Source organism: Neolamprologus brichardi, chromosome 17 (genome assembly GCF_056152115.1).
Source record: "Neolamprologus brichardi isolate AB-2024 chromosome 17, ASM5615211v1, whole genome shotgun sequence".
Classification (NCBI taxonomy): Eukaryota; Metazoa; Chordata; class Actinopteri; order Cichliformes; family Cichlidae; genus Neolamprologus; species Neolamprologus brichardi.
The window spans coordinates 16,837,145-16,865,031 of NC_142120.1; the positions used below are offsets into that span (position 1 = coordinate 16,837,145).

The window sequence follows — 27,887 nt, forward strand, 5'->3', positions numbered from 1 at the left end:
ACTTATCAACAAAGCCCACACAGAGAGGCAAAGTCAAAATGTCACACCTCAGCTAGTCTTTGTTTGTGGGGCGTAACTATCATTCTCAGTTTTTTTGTTCAAAAAGACATTAGCCCTGGAATTTATTGAATTTATTGAATGAGCTTTCATAAAAGTAGAACCTAAATTGTGGTAGATTAATAGATCAAATGATGTTCTTTAAAAAAAAAAAAATCTAATTTAGGAAAGAAAAGTATTAGCCTCTCTTTCTGAGCCATCTTCCCCATCCACTGTACGCTTACACTTCTCTCCAGTAGATCTGGTTTCCTGTACATTTTATGAGAACCTTTCACAAACAGGAAGTCTTTTATGTGTTTCTCCTTTAACCCATCTACAAAGTATTTTATGTTTTTGCTTGTGGTTGTTCTGAATGTCTTCAGTTGACCTCAGCATGTTTGTACCCTCGTTTTTAAAAGCGTCCTGTAGGGCTGGATGGTGGCCGGTCACATTTTTATTCAATGTGAAAACTGAGTAAGCCGATGTTTCCCAGCAGCCCCTGATGAGCTTAGATTACAACAAACTATAACATGATGACTTGGCTTTCACTTGTCTGTCCCTCATGTGGTAGCAGGAGTGATTAAAGGCTCTCTGAGAATCACCAAGACGGGTTTTTTCTCGTTGCTTTTCACGCTTGCCCACATTTAAGCAAGATGCAAACTTCACATTGATGAAAACATGTCCAGCTAAAGGCGCAATTAGATCTTTGTTCACCTTTGTTTACCTGTATTTCATGCATGGATGAGATTCAATAAGCTGGTTTTAAAGGATCAGAAAAGAGATTAGGAGTTAGCCTTTCTACCAGATGGATGATTTCATCTAATAAAAAAAAAATTCAAAGATTATGTCTGTCAGCTGCTGGTCAGTGGTAGCGGATCCTCCTTCACACAGTTTTATGCACACGCTTACTAAGAGCACATAATTTGTGTGCCTGTGTGAAATTGTATAATGCTTGTGTAATACTTGTAAGTTATGTACCAAGAAGCTGCTAAATATACAGTCTGAGTCTTATCTTCAGGCTTACAGACAGAAAGCAGCAATGCCAGCAGTGTGATGAAATTAAATGGTATAGTGTTATATTGAAAAGACTTTTCTACATTAGTGGTCAACAACAATGTTTATTTGTTTATTTATTTTTTAAATATGAGTTTTACTGGTTCCGCTCGTCCTTAAATACCTCGTTGGTGTGACAAAATTCATCTCTAAAGCAATAATAAGAAACTCTATACACACAAAAACACTGTGCATCAAATTATGTCCCGACCAGTACTGTTTTTGTGGACTGATACTGATTTTAAGGGACTAAAAAACTGCATTACGTACAGCGGTTTATATTCTTTTTAAATGTATAAGCAGTATGTTAGAGCTGGTTTGAAAATTCAAAACAGTGGTGTCACTGTTTATGGACATTACAGCAATGTCTGTCATAAACTAGATTACATCTCACTGTAAAACCCCCGATGCTGGCTGAGTTGCAATCTTCAAATCCATCTCAAAGTTTGATTACTTAGCCTCTCGGTTCAAAAGCCAATATTTTGGAGTTTGGGATGTAGCCAGAATATCTGGATATCAGATAATGCATACTGAATATCCGGTCCAAGTCCTCTTGTTCCATAAGACAGTCATAGTTTATGAATGCAAACAAAGTAACAGAGCTAAACTGTTGTCAGACAATAGCTGATTGTTTTCTTCTGCATAAGGGCTGTTTACCTGAAACTGGTCACAGTCTGCTCATACATGACCGGTCAATACTATTTGACCTCAAGCAACTATAGACAGACAGCAGAGAACTTCCAGTTCCAGTTCAGCATATTCATATGTAGCTGTGATGTCACTCTGCTACATGTGCTGCAGATGGTGCTGCTAGTATAAGGAGAAGTATAAGGGGGAATATGAAGCTGTTGAAGATACCTAATTTGCTTTACCGTACTTGGTTTCACTTTTTAGTATTTTTTTCCCCAGTGAAATCAGACTATGGAGATATTTTATTAACAAAATATATTCAACTTGTAAAATCCAATAGAACTGTAGTTAAATCCAATAAAAGTAATTCAGAATCTGAGATTTTTCTGATGTGATGTATAATAATGCTTATAGGGAGCCATTTCCTGGTCATTTACATGCATACATACAAAATAATTTTTGTATGCTCTAGTCCAGTCTATAAAAGTCCCATTAAAAGGTCCTTAAAAACTATCACGTGTCAGATTATCCAGTCTTATTTGTGTATCCTATTTATGCATATTTTAGTAGGCTAATGTGAAAATAAAGTCAAGTCAGTGGAGTCAAGTTTTTTGTTTGTTTTTGTGAAGCTGACTTAAATGTGTCCATTGCCTTCCTTTATTTGGCATTTTATCAATATTTATGAGCTTTAAATATATTAGTGGAAACAAGAAAAGAAGGGCAAGGGCAGAGTGAAGCTCTGACCACTAAAATGGACACAGACAAATCGAGCTTCCCGCCCATGGTGCGTGTCCATCCGCAGCCTCCTGTTCCCCGAGCCACAGGGTCTCAGCGTGTAGCGACAGGACAGTCGTGCCATTACAGTGCTCAATTAATGAGGGGCGAGCGCCACATCGCTTTCTGGCTGTTCCCAGGTGGCGATGGGAAATTAGGCTCCTTACTCTGGGGAGAACCATCTGCTTACCACAGTGACACAAACCAGGCCAGTTGTAGGGGATACAAGGATGTTTGGGGAATGGAGTGTAGGGGAATACCTCTGGTGATTGAAGACCCACGCTCTAACATATCAACCATCCTTTCTTCTTCTTTTGTTCTTTGAGTCTACAACTAAATCCTGCCTTGACAAGTGCAAACGCCAACTCACACAGCCCATAATAGGGAAAAGAAACACCCTTGTTTTGTTTTTAAAGCCCTAAGTTACATAAGCTGTTTCTCTGTGACTGCTCGTCTTTAAAACGGCGACATTGACGTGTACTCCCACTATACAGTATTCTTGAAATTTTAAAGTGAAACTAATGTCCTCATATGGAAGATGTTGCAGCTTTGCTCACTCTTGTGTAGGCAGGGACACTTCCCCCGCTGACAAAGCATTTTTTAACGATCATAATATAATAAAATGCCTTTATAATGATAAACATTAAAAGGAAAGCTACGGGGGGAGCTTCAGCTCTCTGTCACTGCATGGTTGTTGGACCCACCAGCCCTGCTTTTCTTTAATTGGACATCTGAGGCCTGTATTACCCGTATTATTATTTTGTTTTTTAGATGAAGACTGATTTATTGCATTTTCAAGTCAGAGAATAATAATTTTAAAAAAGCTCAACATCAAGATACGGGGCTAAATTTGACATTTTTGTAAAGGAGTTTGGTGTGAACTACAAAGAATCAGAATTTTCATATAAAGCTGTTGGTGAATAGGGAAACAGCCACCGCTGCTGCTGATTATGTGGTTACTCACCTGTAATCGCTTCAAAAATGTACCTGGCTGCATTAGCTGCCGGTGACGAATGACTTTTTATGTTTTAAATGTCATGAGATAACGCTAATGTTGCTGGATAGCACTTTAGGGCTGTTAATAATCACTGTGCCGTGCTTGAGTGTTTGCATGGAGCACAAGAGGACATAAATGGCTAATTTTGGTGTTTATGTTTAGGTTATTGATCTGATTCAAGTGGATGGTGTATAAAGACTGAAATGAGTGTATTATGAGATGAATTGCCTGCAGAAGTCTGTGAGAATAAATGAAAATAACAAGAGCTATTCAGTTCCCTGACACTTAAAGCATATTTTAGAATGAAGCTTGTTTTGAAGTTTCAAGAGAAACTGAACTATTGATCGGATGAAATATTAATTTTTGTGTGTGTGAAACACTTTTTCCTAATAATCGTTCTCACTCGTATTTCAGTTCCTTGCCAAGCTCAGTACCTCAGTTGACATAGTATCTCTTAAAACATGTGCACAGTGGCAACTCTCACGATTGCACAATAAGGAAAGATAAATGTAGTTATAGGGAAAAAAAATGTATTTATTCGATTTCGCTATGCCACCTGTCTGGTTGAACCTGTTTCGCGCCATCATATGGCTCTTTCGCCCAGCGTGGTAGACAAGTAGAGACACAGCGAGGTGTAGACAGGTTGCATCACAGCCCCTCTTTACCAAGTCCTGTTTTACTGCCAATAACCGACTTACTGCGGGCGTGCAGACTGACAAGCAAACAGGTGTCTGGACACACACAGTCACAGTCATGCGCTTGTTGGTATTACTGCACCTGTGGGAGTATTTGGCCACTACAGTGATAGCTGCTACGTGCATATTTTAGCTCATTTCTGAACCTTGAATACATTTTAATGAAACTGAAACTCTAGTAAAAGCTGTAAAACAAATATTTTGTCCTGTACTAGATTCTCAGTTACATAATGAATATCTCATTAACTAATACAGCAGGGCATTTACGGTTCTGTGGTGCAGCTGTGGAGCCTACAAAAAGGGATAGGGGATATTTTTGATCCCAAGTGAAAGAAACAAGAATTTCCTTTGCCTTCTTTTCACATCAGCTCTCTGTTATCCTTGTTCTTTAGATGCCTATTTCTGCTGTAATTAACTTCTAGAGACACACTCATATATGATCTTTAAGACTAATACTGATACCAATATTTGGTTATTTAAAAGTCTATTTGGCATAGACTGTCTCCTCTTTACTTTTTGATTTTCATTTGTCTGAATGTTGATATCAATATATTGGAAAATAGTTAATACAACCAATAAATAAAGTAAATGTGTTGAGCTTTGGTAACTCTAGTAACTCTAAGGTCCAAAGTTTTCTTCAGTTCCCAAATACAACCACTGAAGCTCTACCAAATGTTAAAAAGGATCTTGCGAAGTGTTACTCAAAGGGTAACAATAAAGTGTAATGCTAACGCACTTAAATGTTAGCAGTTAGCTAACCAGCTAGTTGGTATCTAGAAAATATTTAAAACAATTTTTGGCTTTAATATTTCTAAAACACAAGAACAAAAAATAAAAATTAAAACTAAATTGTTATGAAGATGGGGGGATAAGGAAAGTTGGATTAGTTGTACTATTGCTAGCTACAGAGGTGCTAAATTATTAGGCTAATGTAAACAAGAGCTCAGGCAATCTCTTCGTGCAAATAACATGATGGTTAAACTGTTCTCTATAACAATACACACTAAATGAGTCAGTGAATGAAGTACAGCACGTGCCCAGTAGCAACAAGTTTTATCATAAAGCATGAAGAAGATATCAAAGAATTAGCAAAACTGCAACTTTGCCCGACGTATCCCCATAAACATGAGATTAGTAGATATTAGGCTGTTGCATAGCTTTTATTACTTGAAACCAAAGAAATATGATCCTGAGGTTAAGCTCCATATCTAAATCGTAGTTTTCCTGACATTAATTCATCACTGAAGCTATAAAATAATAATACTCTCCAGGACACAGTGAACCTGGAGACAGTAATACATACCAGCGGTATTTAAAAGCTTAGCTTTAGGGCTCACTATAGTGGTAATAAAAAGCTGTAAAAAGGTAGAGTGACAACTGAATCGTATATTTAAGCTTATGTCATTTCAAAGAAACAAAGAAGAAATCCCTTAGAAAGCGTTAAACAATAAGAGAAGCTTGGAAAAAAGAGTTCATACGTGACCACTTAATATGGGGATAACAGAGAATGAAAATGAAATAATGCTGTAATGCTTTCCACTATTGCTTAATATGTTAAAGTAAATGGCATTTAAAGCAGAATGATCATATACAAACATCAAAAACACATTTCAACTGACATTGATATCGCTAGTGGGAAAATTTAACAGCCCTGCACATTCACATTCTTCTTTTTAGTTCAGGTAAACGTAGGCAGAGAATCGCACGATGTTATCAAACTGTGTAAAAATAGGAATGACAGCTGGCATGTCTGAACAAGAGCTGCAAACTTACCAGGTAAATGAATGAGTTTCATTTAGAGCATTAAATACGTTCCCACAGAGGTGAAAACAGATGTAATCACAGAGCTTAGGCATAAACACCTGTTTGAATGGACAGTGCTACACTTGCATTGTTAATTTAAAAGCTAACACTGGACTTTACAAAGATGGAAATATAAGAGTATATTATGTATTCCATGGGTGTCAGTGAACGAAGCGTAACTTAAATCTGTGGTCTATTTCTGAGAGCTGCAAAAATTTTCACAAAGCATTCTCATAATGTTACAGGTAATCCATAAAATGTTAATGGCACTCCGGAAGAAACTCTCCTAATACATCAGACAGCTATAAACACCAAGCACGGCCCTCCTTAAGTGCATGGACAGGTATTCATGCATATCCTGCACTGCCAAGTTTATTCATCCAAGAACTCATTCACCTATGCTAATGCACACCTACACAAGGTGGCTGCATGATACCATTCCTGCTTCCACACATTCAGAGCAGATAATCCTCAGGCTTTCACGGCAGCAGATTTTTCCCACACTCTGAAAACAGATACTCAATCTCATCAGTACCGATGATCCATCATAATGTCCCAGAGGCAGCCTGGTACTGTCATCAAAATACAGTTTGTTTTTGGCCCGTTCTCACCCATGAATGCATCATCAGGGGGCTGCTAGCGTCTCTCTTTCTGACCTGCATTTGGCTCTGTGAAAGATTGGCTTAAATGTGTGAGTCAGGCTGAGTCAATATGAGTATGCATTAAAACGCACTAGAAAATGTGAAGGACAGTGTTCTTCAGTCTTAGGGACGAAGCTGAGGCATTCATAGTGCCTTCATTGTCTGACTGGCAGCAGTCTAAAACCCAAAGATAATCTTTTCACCACCGAGACACACAGTTTGAGACATATCTGCTGTGAGATAGCTGCTGTTTTCCTCACCAGAGGACTTTAATAAATGGTAAAGCTGTTGTGAGGTCATTTTCAGTGACTCAACCAGCAGATTAATCTGATAATTGCATGTTGAGTCCCTTTGCACTAATTCATATCTGCTTCTCTCAGCTCTTCTGTTCCCCGCTTTGTCTGTTTTGTGTTTGTATTTGGGCACTGACGCATATCTGCGGCATTGTAGCTAATCATTTTCCAAACCATGCAGCAGTGTTGTGGAAATGCGATGGCCTTTGTTGTCTACTACCGCTGCAGACATCATATTAACATCACATTAAGTGTTAGTTGCGTGCCTCTGTTTCCAGCAAATGTCAATGTAAAGCCACATAAGTTGATTTTATTGATCATTTGGGTGGAGGCAACACATCACTCAGCTTATAAAGCTGATGTGGTGAATTAGCACAGAGCTGCCTGTTTACACTTCTGGGGACACAGAAATGCATTTTCATTAATTTTGAGCCATCGTTGTGATTGTTTGCATCCTTTTAAGCCTATCAGTCCCCGAGGACAACGTGCCTGGTTTGCTCCACTAGTTCACTGGCAAGTTATTAATTTCCCTGTTTGCTTTTGGGCAGCTAGTGTGCAGTGGGGTTACCTAGGCTTTTTATTCATCTCCTTTACTTTATGCTGCTCCCGCTGCTACAAATGAAGATGATCTTTTGAATATGCAAAGATTAAGGGAACTCTGGAGACATCTTAATGAGTGATCTCTCTCATGCATTTGAAAATGCATTATTAGATAAAACCAGGTGTCTGCTGCAGTTCTGGAGTTGGTAGTTTGTTGGTTGTTGTAGATTATTCATGAAGCACTATCCATGCTCTATAAGGCTAATCTTTAATTATCATCCAGGAAAGGCAAAACCGCACACCAGCTGTGAAGCATTGATTCACAGTTGACCTCGTTCGTATGCATGTATGATTTAGCCCACTTTAATTAGTGGACATAACTTAATAGATTGCCTGATCTATTAAGGGTAAAGCAGGGTTAAGTCATAACATCTGCCTTTTTCTTTATCTTTAAATTTTAAAAGTTTTAAAGCTGTTGCCATTCCTAAAAACAGTAAACTGAAATGATAGCTTTTTAAAATACTTTGGCTGACTCGAAGGTTGTTGCTTGTATCCAAGAGAAAGGAACATATGGTTCTTAGGACCAGTGGGGAGTTAAAGCCTCAGTCATATAGGCCTAGAGACCAATAAGCAACCCCCTAGCAACTATCTTCTTCTTCTTCCAGCAACCACTCTCCAACGGGTCAGGAGTATACATTATTTCCTGCCCACCAGTGATTGCCAGGACTGTTCTCATAGCTTCTGTGGGTCTGACTGAGGTCTAACTTATAGTAGGGCTATATTTACAAAGCATGTAAATATAGATAATGAAAAAAAATTATGAAGCAAAAAAAAAGGGCTGACCAAATGTTTAGATCACATATTTCTCTAAGGACAAGCTGACAGTCTAAATTATTCATGAAGTAGTTAGCCCCCACAGTTTTAGCAATTCCAGCTAAATTCCAGTAAGTTATTGGCAGCTTTCACACCTTAATGTGATTCTAGCTCAGCTTCCTTTTGGAGTTTCTTTTTACTGTTGACAGTTGTCCTTTTCCTTTCTGTTTTTCTCTCCTCCTCTCTGCTGGAAGTTGAAGGCTGTGAAATTGGTCAGGAAACATCAATCACGGCTTCATTTCCCAGACTATCCACACTCCACCGACTCCCTCCGCACCCTTGCCGCTGCCCGTGGTCGGCATGCTTACAGGGGTTTTTCACCCTGGCTGTTCTTATGCTGCTATCATTCCGAGTGTCCTCTCCACTGCATAAATCCCTCTGTCCTCGTGGGGATAAAGAGAGTGAAGCTGATAGAGTGCCCAGTTATAAACTGTCCTCAGGAAGGATTGGGCTCATCCGTGTTTTAGTACAACACTGCGGTGGTATTTTTGCAAGTTTAGGGACCTCCTGCTGGAGGTTAGAGTAGTAATACTATGTAGGAGATGACAGAAATTTTCCCTGGTGGCCACCTGAATTGTACTTCTGTGTTTTTTTAAGCCCACACAGGGAACACCTTGGAAATGATGTCAGGCTTGGGCATGTGTAAGCATTTGCTTACACATATTGTAAATGCTTACACAAATTTCTTATATAGATATGTGGTTATTTATTGATAGATTAAAACCATAATTTTCTAAAATTATGAGGTCTTTCTTAATTTACTACCCAGCACTTCACTACATACTCTGATACTGATATAGTACAATAACACATTGATGTCATTGTCATTGATGACATTATAAATATTAACAACATAGATATTTATGCAAAAAACATTAAAAACATCAACATTTAAAACCAAATAATTATAAAACACATAGAAAATGAACAAAAAATCAATTAAAAAAAACTGAGATTTTGTCATAATAAATTAAAGGAGCTTGCAAAGAAAAGCGTCTGGACTTCTTTAAGTTACTTGAAGACGTTTCACCTCTCATCCGAGAGGCTTCTTCAGTTCTAAGGTCAAATGGTGGAGAGTCCCAGATATAACCCTAGTGGGAGTGTCCCCCCACAGAGGGACAAAAGGACCCCCTGATGATCCTCTAATCGCCTGAGCCAAGGTGTGGAACTGGGTGTGGGTCCCAATCAGCCAGAGTTTCGGGTAAGTTCATTGTGAAACCTGGCCCCACCTTATCATGTGAATTCCTGAGGTCAGATGGCCCAGGGTGTGAGTGGGCGTTAAGGCGTCTGGGAAGGGATCTCAAAACTGGATTATAGATGGCAGAGAGTTGGTGTCGTAAACCACCGCCTCTGTTCAAAGATGGTCGCTCACAGTGGACATAGATGGCTTCTTTCACTCCTCTCTCAAACCATTTGTCCTCTCTGTCCAAAATGTGAACATTGCCATCCTCGAAAGAGTGTCCTTTATCCTTCAGATGCAGATGGACAGCTGAGTCTTGTCCTGTGGAGGTGGCTCTTCTGTGTTGTGCCATGCGCTTGTGAAGTGGCTGTTTGGTCTCTCCAATGTAGAGGTCTGGGCATTCCTCGCTGCACTGTACAGCATACACCACATTGTTAAGTCTGTGTTTTGGCGTTTTGTCTTTCGGGTGAACCAGTTTTTGTCTGAGTGTGTTGCTAGGTCTGAAATGCACCGGGATGTCATGCTTGGCCCATTCTGGGCCATCTGACCTCAGGAATTCGCATGATAAGGTGGGGCCAGGTTTCACAATGAACTCACCCGAAACTCTGGCTGATTGGGACCCACACCCAGTTTCACACCTTGGCTCAGGCGATTAGAGGATCATCAGGGGGTCCTTTTGTCCCTCTGTGGGGGGATACTCCCACTAGGTTTATATCTGGGACTCTCCACCATTTGACCTTAGAACTGAAGAAGCTTCTCGGATGAGAGGTGAAACGTCTTCAAGTAACTTAAAGAAGTCCAGACGCTTTTCTTTGCAAGCTCCTTTGACTATGATGACCTGGATGACTGAGAACCTTCACAGACGTCATAATAAATTATTTTAAAAGTATTTAAACCAATCAGATCACAAATATTTTCACATTTTTAAAGTATTTAAACATTTGGAGTTAAAAGGAAAGATTAGTATTATCATACATGGACAAATCAAATAAAACAAAATATAAACATTGTCATAATTATACACTAATATTTATCATTATAAAAACAAATTTTTAAATATTTAATAAAAAAGGAATTAATTAAAATCCAAAAAAAATCTATAGATTTTTAAATAATAATAAACAATTTATATAATAAAATGAAGTTTGCCTTCTTCCCATTTCCTGCAGAACAAAAAGAAGCTAAAACGAGACAGCGAGCAAACCTGTCCTGAATAATTTTCGTGTTTATTTAAAGCGAGCTGTCAGATAGATGACACAAGAGAAAGATAATGAGATCTGACAGAGTAAATTATATACAGAGGAGAGATTACTGTGTGATAGACCGAGAAAAATGATGCCCAGTGTCCCCCGTGCCCTTTCACATCACTTATCGATGTAAAAACATTTTATATTTGTCCTCATTTTAATTGTGCATAAAGGATCTTTATCGTGACAACAGGTCTGAGGGACCTCAAAGGTACAAGAGGGCCAATTTTTGCCATCGCAGCCGGACTGCCCCAAGTGTCGGCTGCTCTTTGTTGCCATTATTGTGCTTGTGCAACTATCCATAAGCCTGTATGCCATCCAGATATTGCTCTGTCAGTTTTTTTTGGCGCTGACACCATTAATAACTGACTCGTACACACCGACACACAAACAGACTGATGTGCATTCAATGAGTCCATCTGGGGAAATGAACAAGTGTTCCTCCGGGGAGAAAACGACAAAAGACTGTCAGACAGTTGCTCTGGAAATCAGCTTTGATCACCTTTCTTATGAAAACCCAAATGCGAAGATTCGAGCATCGCGTCAAATGTTCTGCTGTGTTTTTTCTTTCCTTCCCGTCTGTGGAGACATCTGTAGAGCAGGATTAATTGAAAAGGCACTTCCGTCACACTCAAACTCAATCGCTTGCATCCTCTGCGAATGAGATGACAGACAAAAAATAAAAAAATAAGTAAATAAATAATTCAGAGGCTTTCCCTTGGAAGGATTCAGCTGAATAAACACTTGTTTTGAAAACAGAAAGGAGACGTTTGCGCTGGTGTGAACGTTTGACATGTTGTGTTGGATTCATCTTGGCATTTAACTTTTGCTCAAGACAGTCTTGAGATGGTAGAGAAGCGTAAGTGATGCGCGAGATTTGTTTTATTTGTAACTGGATAGGTGTGTGTTTTGCCCAGCTTCACTGTGTCTGCACACCAACGACATGCCCTGAAGCAACTGATTAGTTAATTAGAAAAGTAATTAAATATTCATTTAAGTAATTTATCAGAAAAAAGGCCAAATACTTGATTTTGATTTGAACAAAAAGACAAATTAGAGAAGTGGTTCCCAAAGTGGGGAGCACGGTATGAATTAAAAAAGATGAAGATGAAGATGAAGCACACCAAATATGTTTCCAAACCAAAGACTAGAAAAAATGATGAAGCATATCTTGCCTTTGGCTTTACCTGCACAACAGTGGTGCCAAGGTAGGTAGAATTTGTTTTGAATGTAGAAGCCACGTCCGAAGTTCACTCTGACACGTCTGCCTGTCTAAATGCAGGGACAGTAACTGCATGTGTATAGGTAAGTGTGCAATAACTGCAGATAGTAAGATTAACAGCAACAGTATTTTGTCTCTGTCCGCCATTGTAGAAATTCATCTCATGTAAATAACAACGTGGCGCACAGTGTGACGTCAAAAAAGGCGCGGCCCTTTGATGCTGCGTGAGTAAATCTCCGTATTCCTCATCCACATGTAAACGCAAAAACTGACATTTTGAAAATCTCCACCCTGGCAGGAGTTTTTCAAAATCTCATTTTTAAACACGCCGTTTACGTGTGGACGAAAGGCCCAAACGCATAGAAAAAGCTGTGTTTTTGCAGTTTACTTTTATTTGTTTAATTCTTTACAAAAGGTTTGAGGTGTGAAATTAATTGCATTGGAGTTTGAAAACAATATATGGACGTGTATGATTGAAGAATGTGTTTATGCCAGGGGGGGAGTAGGGGGCGTGAAGATTTTCTTGTAAAACAAAGGGGGACCGAGCAAAAAAAGTTTGGGAACCACTGAATCAGGGGATGGAATGACCTTTGTAACCATTGTGACCCTTGACCAGATGTTAGTCCATCATTGTGTGTGTTGTGGCTGTGGGAAATAGTTGTTTACTGATCTGCTTAAGAGCCAGATAGCTGCAAAGGGAATTGCTGAATATCACTGGACACATCTGCGAGTTGCAGAAAGTTGTATAACATAATATGCAGATAACTTTTTGGTGTATTGGATTTATGCTCTCCCCGTGGTTCAGCTCAGTTATGTAACAGATACATGAGATTTAAATGCAGGGTTTGCCTTTATTTGTAAGGAAGCACCAGTCCAGCTTTGATTTTCTTTGCTCCCGATATCAATTTTAAAAACATAAACTCTTGGTATTAGTGTACTGATTCAACAGCGGCACTTTTCTTCTCTTCTTTAAATGGGAACAACACCAATTATACAGGGACAACATTACTCGCTGGCAGCGTATTGTAACTGCATCTCAGATGGAGCTGGAATTTGATTGTGGGTAATCTAGATGCCAAGTTTTGACGAATAAGGTGCTAGGTTTTTTGCTACAGTCCTGGGGGAAACTTTCTTAACTTATTTAAGATGCTTTTCGAGCAATAAGTCGTTTTACTTAAAAGAAAAACACTTCATGTCAATGGAAATGTATTTATACACAAACAATGCACAAGACTGGGGGACTGGGGAGGCGGATGATGCATGAGACTGCTGGGGGTGAATAGTACAGTTTTGTTTTTTTTTACAAATAACCCTCGTGACTGGTCTTACATAAACTCTCTCTGGAGGAAGGAAAGTTTATTTTTCTCTTAGTTGTGTTTTAGATCATTTTCAGAGCCCTGCTTTGAACACCCCCCAGCCCCCTCCCAACCCCAAATATAATTAGGCCCATCGGTGTGGAAATCCTCTATCTAATGCACAGACTGACAGCAGGGCTCAAAAAGCGTAATAACCTCTCTGTCGAGTGAGCTAATTTGTTATCGCATGTGAAGATCTTCAGCATGTATGAGTCAGCTTGTGGAGAAGAATAATTGGAACTGGACTAATGCAATGAGGAATTACTATTCTGGGGTCTAGTTAGGCATTATGGGGGACAGCATGAACATTAGATGTTACCAAGTGTTGGTTTAGGGAGCATGCAAGCCTGCCACTTATAATTGGGAAAAAAAAGACAGAAAGAGGAACATGCAGACAAATTATGTAAAAAAAAAAATCGTGTACACCATATCAGTGTACTAACCCTGACTAAGCTGTTCTGGTTTTGTGATCTTTTTGAACATTATGTTAAGATTTGATGCATTGATGCTGTGAAATACCTCCTTCATCATCTCAAAGCCAAACTGTAAGAATCTAAAGTCGTTCGAGACACATTGGAGGCAAGTTAAGAATTTTCAGGGTAGTTGATGCTGATACAATCATATAGGCTTCAAAAAGGAAAATCGATAAGTGTTAATGGCCTGAACCGACTTTATAAAGCAGTCTCCACACTTAAAGACAACATTAGTCTCATTCCACATTATTTAGTATTTCCGGAAACGTGCACATGACAAATTTGCACCTTGTAAAGTCGAGATGGGGAAGAGGTGAGCAAACAGTTGCCTGATGTAAGTCTACGTGCTCCTTTAATCTTTTGTTTTGGTTTCCACTGACTGCGAGAAGCATCTAGCTCTTTAGAAGCTGAACGCTTCACCATGTTCACCAGCTGGTCACCGACTTTGCTGTTTGGTGCTGGAAAGCTAAGATACAGATTAGGATTTAAGTTTCGGCTGAACAGCTGTTGCTGAAAACACTCTCAGTAAGGAAACAGTAAAAACAGTGCAGCTTCGTGAAGGAATTAAAGAGAGGAACTTATTATGAGTCCTGTGACAATAATGTGGATTTGTTCACATGTTTACAAAGTATGAGTGAATCCCATGGACATCTCATGGCCAATAACAGTGAGCATCAAAAACAATTCAGTAAACTTCTGTACTACAAGTTTTTACAGGCATATATAGATTAACTTTATAAATACCTAAAAACATCTAGTAAGTAGTTTTCTAGGTTTTTGAAACTACTAAGAAGAAGTAAATTGGTACGTTTGTTTGGGGTTCTTTTTACAAGATGATAAGTGTGGTGTGGATACGTTATTTTAACGAATAGGCGGTACAAGAGGGCCTTCTTCAGTAGTCAGGAAGTATGCAGAGAGAACAGACCTGAGTAAACCTGAACAGGTTTGAGCAGAAAAATTACAATTTTGCTAATTGTAATAATGCATTATGAGTATAGACATAAATGTAAAGGGGCAATGATGCGATCAAGGTTAACCGGACTTTCCAATATTTTAGATGGTTGTTATCTTAATTTCTGCAAATATGTCTCAAAACGGTCCGAAAAAAGGGGTTTCCTGATTCTTAGCCTCTAGCAAACCTATGGATCCCTGCTCAGTGCAGCCTAGTGGTGCGAACTGGCCAGTCAGCCGATGACATTTACCCCTTTGGTGACTGTTTTTTTCTATAACTCACAATAACTGATTTGTGACTGATTGAGTGGAGTTTTTATTAGATGTTTAATGAAAATGCCACATGCGAGTATCTATTTGCATCTTTTCTCACAGTAATTCAAATTACAAATTATAAGTGAGATAAATATTGGTCTAAAAAAGGAAAAAAGAACGATTTAATTAGCTAGCTAAAGGCATTGCTACTATCTAATTGAAAATGTAAATAGCAAAATTGGTGGAAATTGTTAGCAATATTGATGAATTAAAAGGAAGCTGACTGTTTGTTAGCAGGATGCATAAACAGTTTAAATAACTAAAATTCTGAATGTTTGGCAGTTAAAAGAATTAGCATTACTGGTAAGCCACAGACATATAAAGTTCATGCTGAAGTGCCTTAAACCTTCAAATACTACTACTACTACTACTACTACTACTACTAATAATAATAATAATAATGATGATGATGATGATAAAGACCAGAGCAGTGACCAGAAACAAGGCATGGTGGCATAAATACTTTGACTTTATAGGCTCAGCCTCTAGTTTTAGGTGATACTGACTAGAACATTAAGCCTAATTTGTAAATTATGACCTTTCTAAAAGTCCAAATGCAGGATTATACAGGAAATGCTCTTTGGCTAATTGTCGGCAAACAGCTGTGTGGCAGGCAGAGTTGGACCCAAATACAGGAGTTGAAAGGCAGGAATTGAACTAAAAATGGCAGCTTTAATGCCGAAGACTTCCTGAAAACATAAAACAAAAACAAGGCAAGGCAGGAGCTAGGAACCTAGGACTCAAGGATGAATTACAGACCACACAGGGCTCACAGCTCGGAGGGAGCACAAGAGACAAGTGACTATCAAAATAAGACGGGAAGTAATTAATACTGAGACCAGGACTAAAACACATGAACTTCAAACAACTAAACGGGGTAATCAGACAAACATGGACACAGGATGCAGAGGTGAGCTTCCCTCCCTCCAAGACATCTACAGGAAGCAGTGCCTGAGGAAAGCGGGGAGGATCATCAAGGACTCCAGTCACCCCAGCCATAAACTGTTCAGACTACTTCCATCAGGAAGGAGGTTCTGCAGCATCTGGTCCCGTACCAGCAGACTGAGAGACAGCTTTTTCCACCAGGCCATCAGACTGCTGAACACTTCAGAGACACCTCACCTCCACTACTGGAACTTCAACATTATGCACTACATACTGTATATAAATGCCACTGTTTTGCACAATATCCAACTACAAACCTCTGTATATTTTATATATTTTATTTTATTGTTTACTCTATTTAATTTGTAAAATATGTATACACACACACACACACACACACACACACACACACACACACACGTAGAAAAACATATTTAGTATACACATCCAGTAATGCATATACTATTATATATTGTACATATATTTATTAGTCTCAGATTTAGCCATTCTTATATTTTCTTTTTTTACGTTATTGTATTTTTGCACAACTCTGTTGCTTGTGAAGCTCGCACACAAGAATTTCACTCACGTGTACTGTACCAGTGTACCTGCACATGTGATGTGACAATAAAAGTGATTTGATTTGATTTTGACCAGACAGCTATACTACAATATAAATATATATATATATATATATATATATATATATATATATATATATATATATACATATATATATATATATATATATATATATATACTACAAAAACTACAAGACCCAGGGACCATGGGTTCTCATATTCACTCCTCACTGTATACAGTGTGAACACTCAATGCAACACTTGAACTAGTGGGTGATGTTATAGTGGTTACGACCATCTTTTTATACCCAAAAAGATGGTAGATATGGCAGGGATCTCATTTTAAATCAGTGAAACAGTTCTTTTCTGTCAGTGGTGCGTTTAAAATGAACTACACATTAAATCCCAGTAAATATATGAAAAGAAAGTGTAATTTCATCAATACGAAAATACAGTTAGTGGTCCAAAATTGATGCCCTCTTTTCCAAAGTTGACCAGTGGGCCAGATAGGAGTCTTTGCCGGGCTGCTTCTGGTCCCCAGGCCTTTTATCTGTGGAATAACCATTTAAATTTTTAGATGTAGTTAAGATTGACATTTAAAGATGTGAGTTATTAATGACTGGATTCTCAAGTCCATCTGACAGGGCTGTGGGGACACATCAAATGAAAAAGTTTGGGAACCACAAACAGTGCTACTGTGTGTGACTGACACAGCCTAATCTACACTGTGTGTTTGTAATAATGAAGAAACATGTAACACCGTCCAGTGAGACTGCAGTCATCCCCTCTTGTTTGTGTTCTACCAAATACAAAACCACTTCCACCGTATTTGTTTTCTTCATCACTCGTGCCTTTTTTCACGCACCGAGCAAACCTGTTTCACAGACAGTTTACTTTAACAACGACGCTGCAGAGATAGAATTTCATGAAGCAAATAATTTCCTCCACATGCCAACTGTACCCTTAAAAATAAATAAATAAATAAAATTCCCTTTCAGCGTTTTCTGAGTGTGCCATGGTTTACATAGGAGGTTTTGGAAACAATAACAGTGCTGAGTGAGTAGCTCTGACTTTGCTTGTCATACGCCCACTCAGTCACCCTCATCAAACCCACATGTTGTAGCTGCAGATGAACACGCTTGGTGCAGTTGCTATGCTCCTGCTTTTATTTATTTATTTCTCTGCATTTCCAACGTCGTGCCGTGTCTTGGGTGAGACAGCGCTTGACAGATGTTCATAAAAGACACCTCGGCTTTGTGCGGTGATTCTTTCATACACCTCGTATTTGTCGGTGTGCACATAGGAGTTGTCGTCTATCCATTCCCTGCTGTATCCTAGACATTATGTCGCCAAACAGAGTAGACTATCTCATCTTGGGCGTCTCCATGTCCTCCACTTGCTTCTTTTTCCTTTGGTCTTAGCTTTGAAGTCAAAACTTCTCTTTTTTAGTTCATCTACAACTGGCATGTCAAGGAAAGGGGAAAAAATCACTCCACTGGAAACACTTTGGAAATATATGCTTTTTCTTCCTTCTTGGTTGGTATTGTTTTGTTTTCTTCTGTGGGTAATTCACCTTTTTTCCACTTTAGTAGTGCAGGCTTAGCTCTACAGCATCATCACTGCTTCCTCCAATACACTTTGAGATGAACTTACTTCCTTATGTTATGTCCTTGTGAACACTGGTCTGTTAATTTACAATAATTCTGCTCAGTAATAAGAATAAATTATGTCATTTATGTTATAATGCACCAACTACCGGATTTGAAAAGGTATAACGGGAATATTGGGTTTAGCTGTTCAGTATAATCAAAGCTTACGCTTCCTTCATTCAAATATGTGACGGAACAAGTCTGAACTTTGGAGGCCCCACCTTTCAACCCACAGGAGCTGAAGGATCTGCAGTATGCTTTACTCTTCTATAGTACAAGTTACCCTTTGTCCTCCTCAATATTGGGCAGGTTGTTTTAATGTTGTGGATGAATGCTGAACGTGTTTGGGTCTGCACCAGTGTGCCCTCCTAGAAAACTTCTGTTGGAGGTCCAGCGGTATAATTAGATGCTCGAACCACCTCAGCCGGCTGCCTTTGATGTGAAAGAAGCAGCAGCCGCAGACATCAAGAAGGAAGCTGCGTTTGTAATCTTTTTGATTTTTTAGCAAAAGTTTGTGTAGGTCAGGTTTTGAATATAAATCCATTTTTCAAACAGAAAGCATCGCCTCTGGTGTCCCTCCTCAACAAGTCTGGGGAATGTTTGAACCTGTGCTTTTACTCAAAAATAATAAAAGGGAGAAGACTGACTAAAAACAACTTCTCTTTTTTGCAACAGCAAACATGTTTTCAAAGAAGCATATTACAGCAGCTGCTTGAAATAGGCACGAATGCCTCATTGTTGGTTTCAGCAAGTTACAAAAATTGTTGGACTTGGATTCAAAAGGCCTGAAAGGTTCTGCAGACACACACACACACACACACACACACACACACACACACACACACACTATCGGATCATCTACCAAACATTCTCGCTGTGGAAAATATTGAAACCATGCACAACTGTGTGTTTATGTGTGTGTTTCTCTGTATTTTCATCATCTGTTTAGTGGCTAGATGTGGTTAACTTGTGTTTTTGCTTCCGAGATATCATTAGTGAAATTAGTTGAATTACAAATACAGCTTGAGGCGTTTGCCCTTTCCTGTCATTATTGCTGCATCATTATGAGGTTAACTTTATGTCTGCTTCACAAGTGAAAATGTGCTCGCAGACGGGAATTTAATGCACTGATGCGCGTTTCTCCTCAGTGCTTATTTGGGCCATAGACGAGTTACAGCCAAGTGCCCCCAAATGACCACTGTGGCCTGCTGTGCCCGTGTGCGTTTTGAAGGCTTGTGATTCAGCCACAGATGGGACTGTGACTTCAGCTGACTGTAAATGGATGGCAAGGACATTCTTTAAATGAGGCGGACCCCCCGCCCCCCGTGGATCCTCCCATCCTTGTCTCCGGGCTCAAGATATGGCGGCTACTGGGATGAAACGTGAAGGAAGACCAGGCTAGTTCAGCCTTTTGGTTATGCAGCCTGGGCTTTAAAGTAGGCCAGCTCATGCCTGGAAGCAGCCGTGCCAAATGAACTTCCTTAGCTGTTGTGTTCGGCGGTGTTTTGGAGAAGCCTCCAGGGAGGTGGGGCTGTCAAGGCAATATGAAGCACTTGCAATGCAGGAAAAAAAAATGAAACTCACTTGGTTTGGTTCTATCTTACAGTCCCTCTTTGAGGTGCAGAACGCTGAAACATATTTCATTTAAAAATTTAAAAACTATAAACAGTGCAGAAATAGTAGATCAGCTGCATGTCTATAGCAATACTTACTGACGTCTTTACCTTCGTCGATCACGCTACAGCGACATGAAACATTTTCATCATGTGCAGGCCGATATGAAGACGGAAATAGGACAGAAACTCCTGCTGTCTGGTGGTAGAGTAGAACTAGCATGTGGCTGATGGGAACTCTAAACTAAATCTCCCCAAACCTGGCCAGGGCTCTGACGGAGAAGCTGTGGGACGACCTAGGGTGGGTCTGAAAAGAGGACGGCAGAGCTGCAATGAATAGCATTAGCCATCCTGTGTTATGGTGACATCAGAAGTATAAATGAAGGGTTAATTATGAAAGAGGAAGAAATTAAATTGATCAAATACCATACATTGATATGAGTCTGCAGATTTACCACTTTGGGCTTTGCACATAAACAATAATAGGATTCATTATTTCATAGGTTGTGCATGTTGTCTGCTGGGAATAGTAAGAAATTAAATGAATTTAGCTGCATATTAAGCATTCAGAATCATTTTATTTGAGCAGTCCTCCTTTGGGGATCAGACTAATAAGCCATTACATTTATCTGCTCTCTGCAGTTATTGGTTGCTTTAAAGAATATTATAATGTACTCCTGTGAACTAATGAGAAAAAGCAATACTTCTATTTTAGGGGAGACGGGTGGATAGGTTAACATTTTAAGTAGCAGTAGCTTGTATTAAGATAATTATTTCTTCTCGTACATGTTTTCTGAAATTTTGAAGTTTTCATACTTTTCAGAACATAAATGTAAATCTCTTCCTATGCAGATAGGATAACCCCACCAATAAATTAATATATGATTTTTTTTTAAGTATGGTTTTATTAATCAGGCCTGACTAAATATATAAGTCATGTAAGGCTTCTAAGTAGCTTGTTTCTCTGAGAGGCAAGCCATGAGAGCCACTGAAATTTTATTTACATTAACTTTCAAATAATTTGACAATAAGATTAAATAAAGCAACAATCAACACATCTGCACAGTGTTTGTTTCTTTGGGAAACTAGTATTCACCAAGCTGAAAAAATAATGCAAAACTATCAAAATCTGCAGTTCCTCTAATGGCCACTTGAGGCTGTTTCTGAATCAATCCTCATGAACTCCTATATAAAATAGGCTAAACACAGCAGTGAATTCTGCATGTTTACAGCCAGGAAAAAACTTAAAGCGTCGGTCTGTAAACCCTCCCAGTACTTTCTGTGTCAGTGTTAATTTTTGTTTTTATAACTCACCTGTTTGAATTATGTTTAAGTCTTAAAGTTAAGACTTTAGTGGCTGCTTTGATTGACGGGTGTGCTGACAATTAAAGAATTGCTTATTTAATTTGAGTCACTGGACTGAAATTTTCCACCATGCCCTTACTTTTGTGTTTTTATTTTTAATTAAATTATCTCATAAATAAAGTTTTCTATGTTGCACAGACCAAACCTGCAGGTTTGCGCTTCAGGAAACTTTCCACTAATTAGCAGGTATGTTTGTGTGTTACACTGAAACTACTAGCTTCTATCTCCACAAGCAAACATGAATGCAGTCATAATACTTAAAAACTTAAATATGAGAACGCCCAAACAAGAGAGTTACTGTACAGTGGTTGCACTCCTCTTCTCTATACCGTCTTTGGTATTTATGGGCAAACAATAAAAATAAGCTATGTCACAATTTTTCTTCAGGTAATTATTTAAATTATTTTTTGGGATTAAATTTAAATTTTCTTAACATTTTTAAATATTAAGCATTAATTTGCACAAATAACCAACAGACAAAGAGCAGTGAAATGCACATCTACATGTGAATTTTGGAAATTTCATTCCTCTAATCTGCTTTAAACCTTAACACTTTTTGAGTTTCAAAATTTTCTTTACTTTCTCTTTAATATAAAACAGTGCAGGAGCTCTGTCAGATGCACGCTCCATTTAAGACATTGCCACCTTCTCACCAGTAAAGCAAGGGTGTGCATTTTTCACTGGCACTCACAGCAGGACCTTGCCTCCACACTTATTTCACTGTCAGAATCCACCAGGAGAGACTTTAACAGTTTCTATGATGAAATAGCTGCTAAACAGTCAGGGAATCCCTCACTACCAGACAAAGCTCATTTAATGAACATCCTGTCACTAGTAAAACTGCAGCATTCTCGCAGCCTGGTTGGGGGCTGCACAGAGATTCTCACAGCATCGATTTTTTTCACACATACAGCACACGTGCTGGTTTATACTGGGCTGCAGAAAGGGAAATGGAGAGGTGACAAGATCAGGGAGAAAGAGGGGAGTGCAATAATTGCACTGACTGAGTGGGGGGATGAATCTGGGAAAACAGAAGTGAGAATAGGAGTAGGTGGAAAAAGGGCTGGTGAAGGCTCGAGCAGCCCGGGATAATCAGAGGAGGGAAATGAGCCAAGTCCCACGCAGTCTTCGCCAACCGCCCCGGAGCGACCGATGACAAGCCTGATGGATGGCAGTGCACAGTGAGCACACTCCTATGGGAGGGAAGGAAGAGAAGGGAGACAAGGGGAGGACCGAAGAGAGAAGACAGGGAGCTGCAGGTGGTCAGAAACCAGAAGATACACAGGAATCAGTGTGAAAGATGAGCTACACCAAGAAAACACGGGTTTTTAATACCTACCAAGATTAAATATTTAAGCTATGCAGATATTTCTTTGTGACCTGAATATGTTTTCACAAAAACTTTTGAAATATATACAAAGGAAGTCACATATAAGCGTGTCACATTTTAAATATGTAGTATACTTACGTAAAAGGTTCTTACAAATAGGAGCATATGGGGAATGTTTACATTAAATATACAAAAATTTGTGACTGTGGAAGTTGGAGTCCATTGACACATTTTTCCCTTTCTACAGCAGTAATTCTCTAACAATGTAAGGGAGAGGATGGCTAAAAAGTTCTGCAATTCACACCTTCGAAAGCAAAATTTGACGACTGTCTTCTTCAGCACTGACTTCTTGTGCATGTCTAGACCACTTCCAGGTTATTGTGAAACCACCTTCAGCAACAGTAATAGTGTCTCATCATTATGGAGGAATTTGTTACAGCATTGCTTCAGCTAATTTAAGTTTGCAAGCATCCAATTTATCCACAGCTCTCTTAAGATTCTGCCACAGTGTTTCACGTGGGTCTGAACTTTGGCTGGACCAATGCTACACCTTGATTCCTGATCCCATTACATGACAAAGTTTGAGCCAAGCTTTAGCTGTTGAATGCACGTCATGTAGTTGGTTCAAATGCAAACTTGCAAACCTAAACTGAGCTTTTTTAGAGAGAAAAGGCCTTTTCCTGGCAACGCTTTCCAGCAAGCCAATCGCTTTCTAATTGCACTGTCAACTTTAACATGCTAACTGAAGCCTGTTGAGTCTGAGATGTAGTTCTTTATTACAGTTTATTTAAGCTTTGTATGCTCTAGAACAGCAAACTAACAAAAATTTACAATTACAGTAAGTACTTTTGATTAGCATCACCTGCTATTTATTCTCTGAATTTATATGAAAGTAGTTAGGGTGTGTTTAGTTTTTCAAATAGCAGTCTTCAGTGGAAGAGTTTGTAGTGTGCAGCAGTGAAGGAAGTCTTAACTATCCACAGGGTTGTGAATATGAATTAGTAGAGCTCTACTCTATTGGCATCTGAGGAATAACATTGTGCCTCCAAAGATAGTGGACCAAAAGCACAAGAGTGACATTTAAAGTAGGCTTTAGGTTTAAAGTTTTTTCCTTGCTTTAAATTTTTAATCTGCCATGATTTTATCTCCCTCCTGAACAGGAAATTTGCCATGGCTTATCGCCCCAAGGCAGTCATGTATGTCTCCAACTAAATGAAGACCGACAAACCTACTCTGAAAGAACTGGAAAATGTATAACATGAAAAATCTTTGTTTCCTCCTGTTCTTACTTAAAGCAACAGTTTATTTAATATGGTAAACAGACACTGTACTTTAATGTTTTATTCACACTTACACGTGTCCCTATATAGCACCTGTGGGTCACACTTGGCGAAACATGATATAAGAGAAGAAGAATACACCATATCAGGCAGTCGGAGCCTGAGCTTCCCATTGGATGGATTTGGTCCCAGCCTTGTGCACCTTGTGGGCTCACTGATGGGAGATCAGCAGCCAAGAGAAATAAACAAGGCAGTAAACACTGACTGCCAGAGGGGTGGCCGCAAGGGAGAGCTTATTTTTCACTCTCCACAAGAGGTTCGTCCAATCAAAACATGTCAGCCTCCTCTCAAAAATCACACCAACCAGCTCTCTTGAGAGTTTAAGGAGAAGGGTGACAGATGTGGGTGTTTAGGATTATATAAATGTCATTCTTGTGGCAGTAAGAAAGGTTTATATGTGGCAATGCACCAACATATTGAGCCTAATTGTTATAATTGGGGTTTGTGTTTTTTTCTGAAGAAGGTTCTGGTAGTTGCAGAAAAAACAGGGAAATATTCACTAAACAGAAGAGGGCCAGCCAGAACTTTTCATTATTTATTAAATATTAAGCTTCAAGCAGGAGAAGCAAAACATTAGTTGGTTCAGATTTCTGAAATAGGATGACATGCTGTTTTGCATTATTTACAGTGAAATGTTTTGGTGTTTTAGACTAGTTTCAGTGCAAAATTAGAATTAATACGATATCTCCCTGGGCACTTAAAGCTGCTATAATGAATATTTTTATATAAATGACAAGTCAGATGATGAAGTCTGGTGTGAAAGTGGCGCATTCTTATATTGGAAGCATTAAACAATTACCCCCCAGCAGTGCAGTTCTCCTCAGGTCTACAGACAGTTTTACTGTACGCTCTTACAGCTAAGTTTGCAAATGAGATGCATTGTCACAAGCTCAAACAGCACTTCTTTCAGCTTGTGGCCTTCATTACGATAATTACAAAACATTACAGGAAACATTTTAACTCTTCATAGTGTGGTAAAGTTACAAAGTACTAAGGCGGATAGACATTAACATCAGATTAAAACTGTGCTGGGAGCTTCGTGGCATGCCAAGCAGCTACTGTAGGTGTAACATATAGGTGATCCAGTAATAAATGTGCATATAGTCGGGGGGGGTGGGGGGTGGGAATGAAAAAAAAAAAGTCATATGTGAGCTCCTGTGTGGAGTCTAATCAATGCCATCAGTATTTAAGGTTATCTTTGCTACCCTTGACCCAACTTAACGTTGGCCATGAATGCCATAACTGCTGTGCACACGTCCATTACTATAAACTGTACCATAGTAATGTCAACTGTTACTACACTGTAGCGTGTGATCAACTTTGTTAGTGTATTTGATTTTCTTTCTTACTTACTTCTTAGCTGTTAAAAACAGTCCCCCCAAAACGAACTAGTGAGAAGAACATTGTAAATGAGCTTTTTAGGTGAAGTTCTCTAGAGATGAAAGACCGCTGCCTCAGCATGAGGCCGGCTGTGGCATCATGGACAGAGGAGTCTGTGTCCAAACAATCCTCTTTTGAACCAAACTCACGCTTCACTGAGATCTGACTGAGCATAAACCTGATCAACTGCCAAGTTTAGAAATTAAAATTTGAGCGCCAGAAGCTGCAGAGTGGTTACTCTGTGGAAAAATATTTGCATATTGCAATACTTTCTAAAAAGCTCATAGTTTATAACTTAGTCTTTTAGTTTTCTGTCTTATATAAACACTGTTACAATAGTGAACGCATATATTTAAAAAAGAGCCAAAGTTTTAAATAATGAAGTCAGTATATGTACAAGTAAAGCTTTAAACATCCAACTTCAACCAGTTTTTTTTCTACCCTTGTCTCTGTATGATGTCAACAAGAGGATATCCCTTATGTGGTCATCTAAGACACGTCTCTTAATGTAAAACACAGAAGCTCCGCCCATCTGCTGCTCAAATTTGTGTTTATAAGAGGTTGCCACTGAGAAGAAAGCTGGCTCAAGAGGAAAGAGAATCAGGCAAAGCTACTCTCGTAAAGCCAAGAGTAAAAATCTTAAATATGCCACTACATGCAGGCCTGTCAGTGTGAAATCTGCCTTTGTCCGTGCTCTAAACACAGTAGAAATCAAGCAGCTGAACATGTGTTTAGTTCAGTGTGTGCGTAGGAGGCCTGTGACATTAAATGCAGCTCACACTGTGTGCAAAGTGTGTTAACTCATTAAAGAGTGCGATCCAGATTTGCAGAGAACGGCGCGTCACTGTGAAGTCGGTGGCTCGGCGCTACAGAGCTGCACCTCACCGGCGGACGCGCATCGACAGGCACTGCTTGGTGATGTCAAAGACAGCGTGTCAGGGCTGATGAAAAGTGACTGAAGAGCATATCAGTGTCCAATTTAAATTCAGCCGATAATATGTGCTGATGAATATAGTCATCAAAAGTTTGAGCCGGAGCAGGCTGATAGGGGGAGCCCCATTAGCTGGTGTCATATATCTCATGAAGAGAACAGTTTGTGACAATAGAAAATTCAATGTGACGCTTTGTCTCTGGGCAGACTGACAACGTTGTGAATCTCTGTCTCTGGATAAAATAGGATTCTCTGGGTTATTTTATTGTTACTGACACTGATGGATAGCTTTAATTATTAATTCAGTAAAAAGTCTCCACCTTGTCAAAACGGCTTTGTCTGTTATTGAACCCGAACAGCTTTATTTTGAAGTAGATAATCTCTTGAAGTACTCATTTCAATAGTTTTCAGAATCTAAATGTCATCTTTGTGTCTTTCTACCACAATGTAGTCTCATTTTGAATTGCTGAAAAAAGCAATCATTCATATTGGGGACATAGAAATTACTCTGTAATAATGCACAAAGAATCTGCACAACTTTACAGATCAAAAAATGACAAATTACATGAGCATTATATATGTATTGTAGTGCTTAAATTCAAGATGCATAAGAAAGCATAGAGGTCAGTTTATCCAGCTCAGTGTTCGAGATAATTTATGCATGTTCAGCTACATAAAGTGTATGAATGCAAGTCTGCAAGAGTTTCCGCCATCAACACATCTGCACAGTGTTTGTGCATTCCTGTGTGCCACTTTTTAAGTTGGGTCCATGAATTATAGAGAGACAAGGCTGCCTTCCTTCAGGGATGCTAAAACTCCTGCGCACCTTATCTTTTTAAAGTTAAAAGCAAGAACCTTTGAGAGAAGTTCAAAGACTGTAGTCAAGTCTGTTTCTGGCCACTGTGGTGCTCCAGTCCAGTTAAGAATTTTGATGTTTTTGGGGTAGTATATTTAAGTTTCTTCAACTTTCTTCAGCTTTTTACAATATTTGCTTGTCTGCCAGTTTGTATATTTACATGGACACCAGTATTCCCATCAGTGGAGATTGTGCGGACTGAATAATTTTGGGTTAATGCCATAGAGATGTGTAGATTAAGGAAAGATCTTTTAGCAATGCACTGGAGACTGAGACATATTTGTGCAGTGTCTGTGCCTACAATCATGTTCCCGTCCTCATCTGTGGCCACGATCGGTGAGTAGTGACCAAGAAATTGTAGATACAGTGGGGCAAAAAAGTATTTAGTCAGCCACCGATTGTGCAAGTTCCCCCACTTAAAATGATGACAGAGGTCAGTAATTTGCACCAGAGGTACACTTCAACTGTGAGAGACAGAATGTGAAAAAAAAATCCATGAATTCACATGGTAGGATTTGTAAAGAATTTATTCGTAAATCAGGGTGGAAAATAAGTATTTGGTCACCTCAAACAAGGAAAATCCCTGGCTCTCACAGACCTGTAACGTCTTCTGTAAGAAGCTTTTCTGTCCCCCACTCGTTAGCTGTATGAATGGCACCTGTTTGACCTCATCATCTGTATAAAAGACACCTGTCCACAGCCTCAACCAGTCAGACTCCAAACTCCGCCATGGCCAAGACCAAAGAGCTTTCGAAGGACGCCAGGAAAAGAATTGTAGACCTGCACCAGACTGGGAAGAGTGAATCTACAATAGGCAAGCAGCTTGGTGTGAAAAAATCAACTGTGGGAGCAATCATCAGGAAATGGAGGACATACAAG

General features: G+C 39.2%; 1 protein-coding gene across 2 annotated transcripts in view; it reads left to right on the top strand.

Annotated features, from left to right (window-relative positions):
• The window catches only part of LOC102778455 (ankyrin repeat- and BTB/POZ domain-containing protein 3-A), a 249,547-nt gene that overhangs the window by 10,148 nt on the left and 211,512 nt on the right, over nucleotides 1-27,887 (top strand). The window lies entirely within an intron of this gene.